At 37.3% G+C, this 8920-nt stretch overlaps 1 non-coding gene across 1 annotated transcript; it reads right to left on the minus strand.

Moving 5' to 3' along the window:
- Positions 1–5152: 5152 nt before the first annotated feature.
- LOC120289299 lies at positions 5153–5258 on the minus strand. Its single transcript, XR_005547223.1, has one exon. It is a non-coding gene; the product is annotated as a small nucleolar RNA R71 (small nucleolar RNA).
- Between the last annotated feature and the right edge of the window lie 3662 nt (positions 5259–8920).

Raw genomic sequence — 8920 nt, forward strand, 5'->3', positions numbered from 1 at the left:
CAACGAAGCTAAGCAACGGTAAGAAAAGATAAGTCTCTAAACTAGAAGTTATTCGCTGTTTTGTCAAGGGAACTCGCGAAACTAGCCGAATGGTGTAGGATTAGGTGTGATGGTTCTGTTTTGTGTTGAAATGAGGCAGATGAACTCTAGATTGAAGCTGTGAGTCCTTGCATGTCATGTTAGAGCCTTGCATGTTTCAAAAATTGAGTGTAAGTAATCTGAGTTGGTCGAGTAAGATGGAGAGGTGACTATCAAGTGAGGAAAGGTGCTGCATGTTGCTGTAGATGAGTCAAGGTGCGAGTATTTGTCTTGAATCGAGTTGTGGATGGTTGTAGGTAAGTGGAGACCTACTGTGGTTACTCTTAGATGCTGTTGGAGAAGTGTTGGAATACTAAAAGAGGGCTTTGTGGAGGAATTAAACAGTTTAGCTTAGCTAAAGATGAATAAAATGGTGCAGAGCATTCTATTCTGGAGAAACGGAGATGGAAAAATCCTTTGTTATGCGTTGCCTTGAATTCTAATGATGTAGTTAAAGAAAAGAACAAGTTCCTTAAGAGTATACTAACTAATTTAGATTTCTACCTCTAGTTATAGTGAGATTCATGCGAAAATGTATTGGCATGAGCATTTCTCTTTGAAACAGTAAGCTGTTCTATAGAAGACAGCAAAACCTTAGGTAATTATACGAATTTTCTGTAATTTTCTAGAAAGAATAGGACCTTAAACCCCTCATGGAAGTTGTAGTACACATCTTTAGGAATAACGTATCAAAATCTGAGAACAAATGAACAAGGTTCGAGTAGTAAAATAATATTTCTTCTGTAGGTACTAAATCTAAAAGTTGCTACAGAATTTTAAGAAAGGAGATAGCAAATTACTTCTCTTAATACATTGAGATATAGACTCAGGTTTCTTCATGGAAAATGTTAATCTATGTCTCTTCTATAACATACTAAAATTTCATATTATTTTAATAAGATTAGACGTACTTTTTGTGTCTATGTTTGAAACTGCCCATATTAGCTCATATATTGCCTTGATCCGAGAATGTGCATTAGTTGTTGTGTCTTTTGTACTTGACTTTCATGACATATATGGAGTATGATGATCTTGTGATAATGGTTAGTTCAAACATGAGCATGCCTCTTCCATCATCTGAAGTGAAGTCATTGTATAATTACCAAGAGTGACATGTGCATGCAATGAATATGATGCGTTACGCTTGATTATGGGGCAAAACTGTTAGGCATGGAATGGGACATGCCAAAATGGTTTTACCTTATAATCAGGACCTATGTGGATGTTTGGCACACGAGAGTGATTGTATTCTAATTATTGATTATGCTTGAGTGAATTGTGTGCTCTTGAGGTCTTGTGCGTGCTGTGTTGACATTAATCAAAGGTGTGATGTGTGGAATGTGTGCTTGAAATGAGTAAGAGATTTTCATCGATACTGAGATGCTGGTGATGCCTCGGGGAGTGGGATGCCCATGCTGTGTGTTCTTGGATGCCTCGATTGAGTGAGATGCCGGGATGCCTTAGAGTGAGATGCCCCATGCTGTGTATTCTTGGGATGCCTCAGTTGTGTGATACTGAGATATCTCGGAGTGAGATGCCCATGATAGAAATATTGTGGAAGTCCGGATGTGGGATTTTGGAAGTGACTCGATCAGGCCGGCAGCGTTTCGGTGGGTAAATTGATCGAGGGTGGACTTGATATTCACACTATAATATAAATTCCACTTGGCATGTGAGTTCATCCGTTGTTATTGCATTACATCTTGGCACAGATTTAGAGCATGAGGTATACATATGCATTTGACATTTTAGTTCCCAGTATTCAATTAACCATACCTGTGACAATCCTGTCTTAGTATCTTAAGTTATTTGGTTATGCTTCTCTTGTCTTCTTGGCCGCTGTTGATTGTCTAGATTAGAGTTTTATCATTTCTTTAATGGGCATTGCTCATTCCTTATTTTTTTTAGATCGTTAGTATGGACGTACCGCCGATAGCTCGTTACGAGGTGATTGCATGTATCAATGTTTCTTTCCATGATGTGTACGATCCTGATATCGAGTTGACCTATACGAAGTACAAGGTTGCGATGTGGATGGATGACGATAAAGTAGATATGATTCTGATGAGGTTTATAGCGTGGTTCATAAACCACGAATGAGAGTTGTTTGGCCCCCTTCATTTTGGTGCTGGAGAGCTTGGAGCTGGGACGGATGGTGCTTAGGCGCCCAGATTGTGTAGAAGCTGGACGAAACGTCTTTTATTTTTTGATGGATGTGGGCTTGTGTGGGATAGTGGAGTTAGAAACCCCCCACCCTTTTCCCTGGATGTTTACTTACACCTTTGTTTTTGAACTTGTAAGTATGTTGTACATAGGTGGAAAAACTTGTAAGTAATCCAGGTTTATTTTTGTAAGTCCGAATGTTGTTAATAGGAAAGTAATGAAACTTCTCATGATCTTTATATATGATCTTGGTTGAATTGTCTAATGTTAGTTGAGAGGACTATTGCAGGATAACCTTGCTATATAAAGTTTAGATCTCAAAATATTCATGTTATACATGCTAACCTTTAAAGGTGGACGATGTAGTCCGACATTTGAGATTAATAAGTCTTGTAAGATGATAATCCATGTAATTTCCGCTTGCGCTTAGTATGTGACGCAACAAGGACGTCACAAATGGAGGTGGATTACACTCAAGTGGCTTGATTAGACTAGACTAGGTTACATAGGTTTTCAAATTCCTCTTTTGCTGCCCACTCTATGCATGGCAGCCCCTTCCCTAGCCAATTTCCTATCTTGCCCTTTTCATCTTTAGTCCAATGGAAGGGCACTTCGATCCTTTCACCAAGATCTCACACTATTCAAGCATTATTCACGTTTTTTCATGCATTTAATGCCAAAATTGTGTCAAAGGGGCTTGATGGGCTTTGAGGGGCCCATGGGCCTACCTTGGCTGCCCACCCCTTGGGCGTGTGGGCCTTGGGCCGCCCACTTAGGCTCGGACCTAATGGGTCCCTATCCATGGCCCGTTCCCACTTTTCTGCACTCATATGTCTTTGCTGATGAAAAACCGATTTTTCGCTCCTAAATGGTTTTTTCTAATGTCTTCATGGCCTATCAATCCTTACGACAATCTCCTCTGATGATTGCTTGTCGAGTAAGTTCCATTATGAAAAATCAGGTCGGAACGAGGATGTCACATATGGAAGATTGGTCAATATTACATGATGTTTGATGACTTGGGTATAAATGTTGGCACATATCGACAAGTGGCAAATGATTGTGTATTATTTTGCCCAAGTTGTCAATGAGCATCTTAACTGAAGAGTGTCAATGAGCATCTTAAATGAGGAGCAAGATGATCCATTCAAAGAATTGCACCAAGGCTCATGCACTGAAGACCCAGTAAGGGAGATCATGGATAATTATTTACCAACGTGGAGAGATTAACAACTGCTTTGAAGAAAAGACTCACCAATATCGGAATATGGGACTGAATTTTCAGAGATGTGGAAGCATGGTTACAGACACGAAGAAACTGCCCCTAGACAGTTATGGTAGAAGATATATAAATATGAAGTTTTCATCATTTCAAAGGGGACCCTCGACAATCAAAACGTAATATTTTATTATCTTTACTTTCCTGCACTTTATTCTTCCTTAGTTATAGCTTTCCAATTTGTGTCATCAATTAAATTCCGACGCATATTTTTATCTTGAACTTCGTTGTCAATTAAATTCTGCCATGCATTTCTATCATGGGTGTCACGTTGTCGATTAAATTCCGATGCTACATCTCTGTATGTTCTCGATGTCATGCCCCAACCCGATCCTCTGAGCGTGTGCCTATCAATGTCACGCCCCGATCCTCTGAGCACGTGCCTATCCTTTTGTGGTCGATCTAATAGCGACATCCCAGGACACGTCGTTGACCCATTCATTTTAATGTGCATGTGGAAGCAAATAATTAAATCCCCAAACAACAAGATGGGATAGAAAAGTAGGGTCACAATTTTTAGACAAACCAAACCACACCTTTATACATAACATACAAGGTCACATACAATAATAGCCGACTATGTACAAGGTCTATAAAAAGAGGGGAGGGGTAGAGGGCTACAGATCCCCTAATTAGTCGAGTCTTCAACTAAATACTACGGGGTCCCTAGCTCGGACAAACATGGGTCCATCACTGATGTGGACATCGAGCCATATCGAGGAGGAGGTGCTAAAGCCAACCCTAAGAATCTAATGCGTCATATTCTAGAATATACCTAAACAAGAAAGAGAGAGAGAGAGAGAGAGATATATATATATATATATATATATATATATATATATAATATTTTGACTTGGTCAAATATTTGATGACCAGATAATCAAATTGCGCCAAGATTTTCAAGATTTGATCCAAGGTTATCTCCACGCCAAAGATCACGAACCATGACGCCAACAGCTTGCTTGAATTGCTTGGCCCGCGCTCGAGTAATCGAACCAGTAGGAATAGACAATGGGTCTCTAGCACCTCCTCCTCGATATGGCTCGATGTCCACATCACCTTCCTTCTTCCCCTAGCCGGTCACCGAACCTCGGTGACAGGCTAGAGGTGTTGGCCCATGTGGCTCGACCTCGTCGACTAAGGGCAAGGCTCACCCTCGCTAGCCACTAGTGAGGACAAGTTTCACCAAATCAACGGCAAGGTCCCATTGCTAGGTGAGAGAAATCACGCTAACAAGATGGTAGACAATGATAATGAAAATCCACGTAGACTCTTAAGAGATTATGCTACGCCAACAGTTCAAGGCACCACATCAAGTATCAAGACTTGCAATTCAAGCAAACAACTTTGAGATCAAGCCATCACTCATTCAAATGCTTCAACAATGAGTGCAATTCAGTGGGCTACCAAGCAATGATCCAAACGCTCACATCGATGTTTTTCTTGAAATTTGTGACACCATTAAATATAATGGAGTTACAGATGATGCTATTAAATTGAGATTATTTCCATTCTTTCTTAGAGACAAAGCTAAGAGTTGGCTTTCTTCTCTTCCTACAGGATCAATCACTACATGGAATGATATAGCTAAGAAATTTCTTAGTAAGTTCTTTCAACCTACAAAGTCTACGAAGATGCGTAATGATAGTACTAATTTTATGCAGATAGATAATGAATCGTTAAATAAAGCATGGGAAAGATTCAAAAAATTTCTTAGAAGATGCCCACATCACAAACTACATGTATGGATGCAGGTACAAACTTTTTATAACAGCTCCAATACAAATCTTCATTTTATGATTGATGCAATTGTAGGAGGAACTCTAAATAATAAAACACCAGAAGAAGCCTACAATCTATTAGAGGAGATGGCATCCAATAGTTATCAATGGCCTACTGAGAGACTACCAATGCGAAAAGCTAGCAGAGTTCACGAAGTGGATGCTTTTGCTGCAATTGCTACACAATTTAAAGCACTCAACAAAAAGCTAGATAATATGAGTATTTCAGCTATGAAAATTCAGAATTTAACATGTGATTTTTGTGGTGGATGACATGTTAACATAGAGTGTTAGGTAGGTAATACTTTTAAACAATCTAGTGAAAATTCTAATTTTGTTGGGAATTTTAACAAGTCACAGAATAATCTATACTCCAACACATACAATCCGAGATGGCGCAATCATCCAAATTTTTCATTGAATAATCAAAATGTAACGAGACCACCAGGATTTAAACAATCAGAAGAGACAAAGTCCAATTTGGAAGTTATAGTCATCAAACTTGCTAACATGACTCATGACTTCATCAAAAGCACGGATGTGAGATTTCAAAACCAAGAGACGTCAATTAGAAATCTGGAGATGCAAGTGGGTCAGTTAGCAAGCATAATATCAGGGAGACAACAAGGTTCTTTGCCGAGCAACACAGAGAAAAATCCAATTGAAAACATAAAGGCTTTAACTCTAAGAAGTGGTAAACAAGTAGGAGAAGAAGAGATTATCAGAGACAAGGAAGAGGTGATCAATAAACAATCAAAGGAGACAAGCAAGAGTAAACTTTTTCCAGATAATCCCAAGCCATATATGCCGCCAATTTCATTCCCTCAACGACTCCAGCAGCACAAAATAGATAAACAATTTTCTAAATTTCTTAATGTATTTAAAAAAAATGCACATTAACATTCTTTTTGCAGATGCCCTAGCACAAATGTCTAGTTATGCAAACATTTTGAAGGAGATTTTGGCAAACAAAAGGAAACTGGAGGATTATGAAACTGTGAAGTTAAACGAGGAGTATTCAGCCATCCTACAAAACAAATTGCCTCCGAAATTATAAGATCCAAGGAGTTTTACTATTCCTTGCACTATTGGGGATTCTTACTTTGAAAAAGTATTATGTGATTTAGGCGCAAGTATTAATCTAATGCCTTATTCAGTTTTCAAGAAATTAAGATTGGGCGAGGTAAAAGCAACCATAATGTCACTTCAACTGGCTAGTCGATCAATTAAATATTCGAGAGGTATTGTGGAAGATGTTTTGGTAAAAGTTGACAAATTTATCTTTCCTGCAGATTTCATAGTTCTTGACATGGAAGAAGATTTTGAGGTACCACTTACCTTAGGTTAACATTTTTCTAGCAATAGGAAGAGCTCTTATTGATGTACAACAAGGGAAGTTGATTCTTAGAGTTCAAGATGATCTTGTTTCATTTAATGTTTTTGAAGCAATGAAATATCCATCTGATGATAATTATTGTTTTAGAGTTGAAACGGTTGACAAATTGGTGAATAAAGTTTTTCAAGAAAATATTTTTAAAGATCCACTTGAAGCATGTCTGATTCATCCAAGGGATAAAGATATTCATAATGAGAAGATAAAGGAGTACGCAAATTTCATGGAGGCAATTGCACCACATTCAAGGCAAAATGCAACTAAATTTGAGAAGTTGGGGCAACACATAATAAAGCCTAAACCATTAATTGAAGAGCCTCCAATTCTTGAACTCAAACCATTACCTTCTCATTTGAAATATGTTTATTTAGATGGAGTTTCTTCTTTACCGGTAATTATATCTTCTTCTTTGACAGATTTGATGGAGGAGAAATTACTCGGAGTATTAAGAGAGCATAAAGGTGCAATTGGATGGAAAATAGCTAATATCAAAGGAATTAGTCCTTCAATTTGCATGCACAAAATTTTGATGGAAGAACAATATAAACCCACTATCCAACCTCAGAGGCGTTTGAACCCGAAGATGCAAGAAGTAGTGAAAGCTAAGGTAATTAAGCTACTTGATACAGGTATCATCTATCCTATCTCTGATAGTTCCTAGGTAAGTCCTATACAAGTTGTGCCAAAGAAATGTGGTATGACTGTTCAGAAAAACGACAACAATGAATTGATTCCAACTAGAACAATTACTGGGTGGCGTGTGTGTATGTATTACAGAAAATTGAATAATGCCACTAGAAAAGATCACTTTCATTTACCATTTATTAATCAGATGTTAGAAAGACTTGATGGGCATGAGTTTTATTGCTTTCTTGACGGATATTCAAGGTATAATCAGATTCCTATTGCACCAAAAGATCAAGAGAAAAGTATTTTCACTTGTCCCTATGGTACTTTTGCTTTTAGAAGAATGCCCTTTGGTCTTTGTAAAGCACCAATTACTTTTCAGAGATGTATGATGGCTATTTTTTCTAATATGGTTGAAAAATATATTGAGATTTTCATGGATAATTTTTCTGTTTTTGGCTTATCATTTGATTCTTGTTTGAATAATTTAGCTTTGGTCTTACAAAGATGTGGGGAGACTAACCTTGTTTTGAATTGGGAGAAGTGTCACTTTATGATGCAGGAAGAAATAGTGCTCAGGCATAAAATTTCTCAAAATGGAATAGAAGTTGATTGAGTCAAAGTGGAGGCTTTTAACACTTTAAAGGAGAAGTTAATATCAGCATCAATTATAACAGCACCAAATTAGGATTTTCCTTTTGAACTGATGTGTGATGCTAGCGATTCTGCAATAGGAGCTGTTCTTGGACAAAAGAAGAATAAAGTTTTTCGAACCATATAGTATACCAGTCGAACCTTATCAAGTGCACAATTGAATTATTCAACAACAGAAAATGAACTTTTGGCGGTAGTTTTTGCTTTTGATAAATTCCGTTCTTATTTACTTGGATCAAAAGTTATAGTTTATTCTGACTACTCTGCTCTTAAGTATATGCTTGAAAAGAAAGAATCAAAATCCAAGTTGATCAGGTAGATTCTATTGTTGCAAGAATTTGATTTGGAAATCAAAGATAAGAAGGGAACTAAAAATCTAATTGCAAACCACTTATCAAGAATTTCAAATTCAAAGGAAGATGTAAGACCAATTTTGGAAGAGTTCCCCGATGAGAAAAAAATTTCCATCAAGTCCACAAAAATTCCTTGGTGTGCTGACTTTGTAAATTATTTAGTAAGTAATGTTCTTCTTCCTGAATTATCATATCAACAGAAGAAAAAATTCTTTTCTGATGTTGAAAATTATTTTTGGGAAGAACCTTTCTTGTTTAAAGTATGTGCAGACCAGGTCATAAGGAGATGTGTTTCAGACGAAGAAAATGCAAACATTCTACATCATTGTCATGATAGAGAGACAGGTGGCCATTTTGGTGCCACCAAAACAGCAACTAAGATTTTACAATCTAGATTTTATTGGCCTACACTTTTTAAAGATGCATACTCCTATGTAGCTTCATGTGATAGGTGTAAAACAGTTGGAAATATTTCAAGAAAAATGAGATGCCTTTAAACAACATTATTGTGTGTGAATTATTTGATGTTTTGGGTATTTATTTCAAAGGACATTTCACACCTACTTATGGAAATTTATATATTTTAGTGGCT

Source organism: Eucalyptus grandis, chromosome 10 (assembly GCF_016545825.1).
Source record: "Eucalyptus grandis isolate ANBG69807.140 chromosome 10, ASM1654582v1, whole genome shotgun sequence".
NCBI lineage: Eukaryota > Viridiplantae > Streptophyta > Magnoliopsida > Myrtales > Myrtaceae > Eucalyptus > Eucalyptus grandis.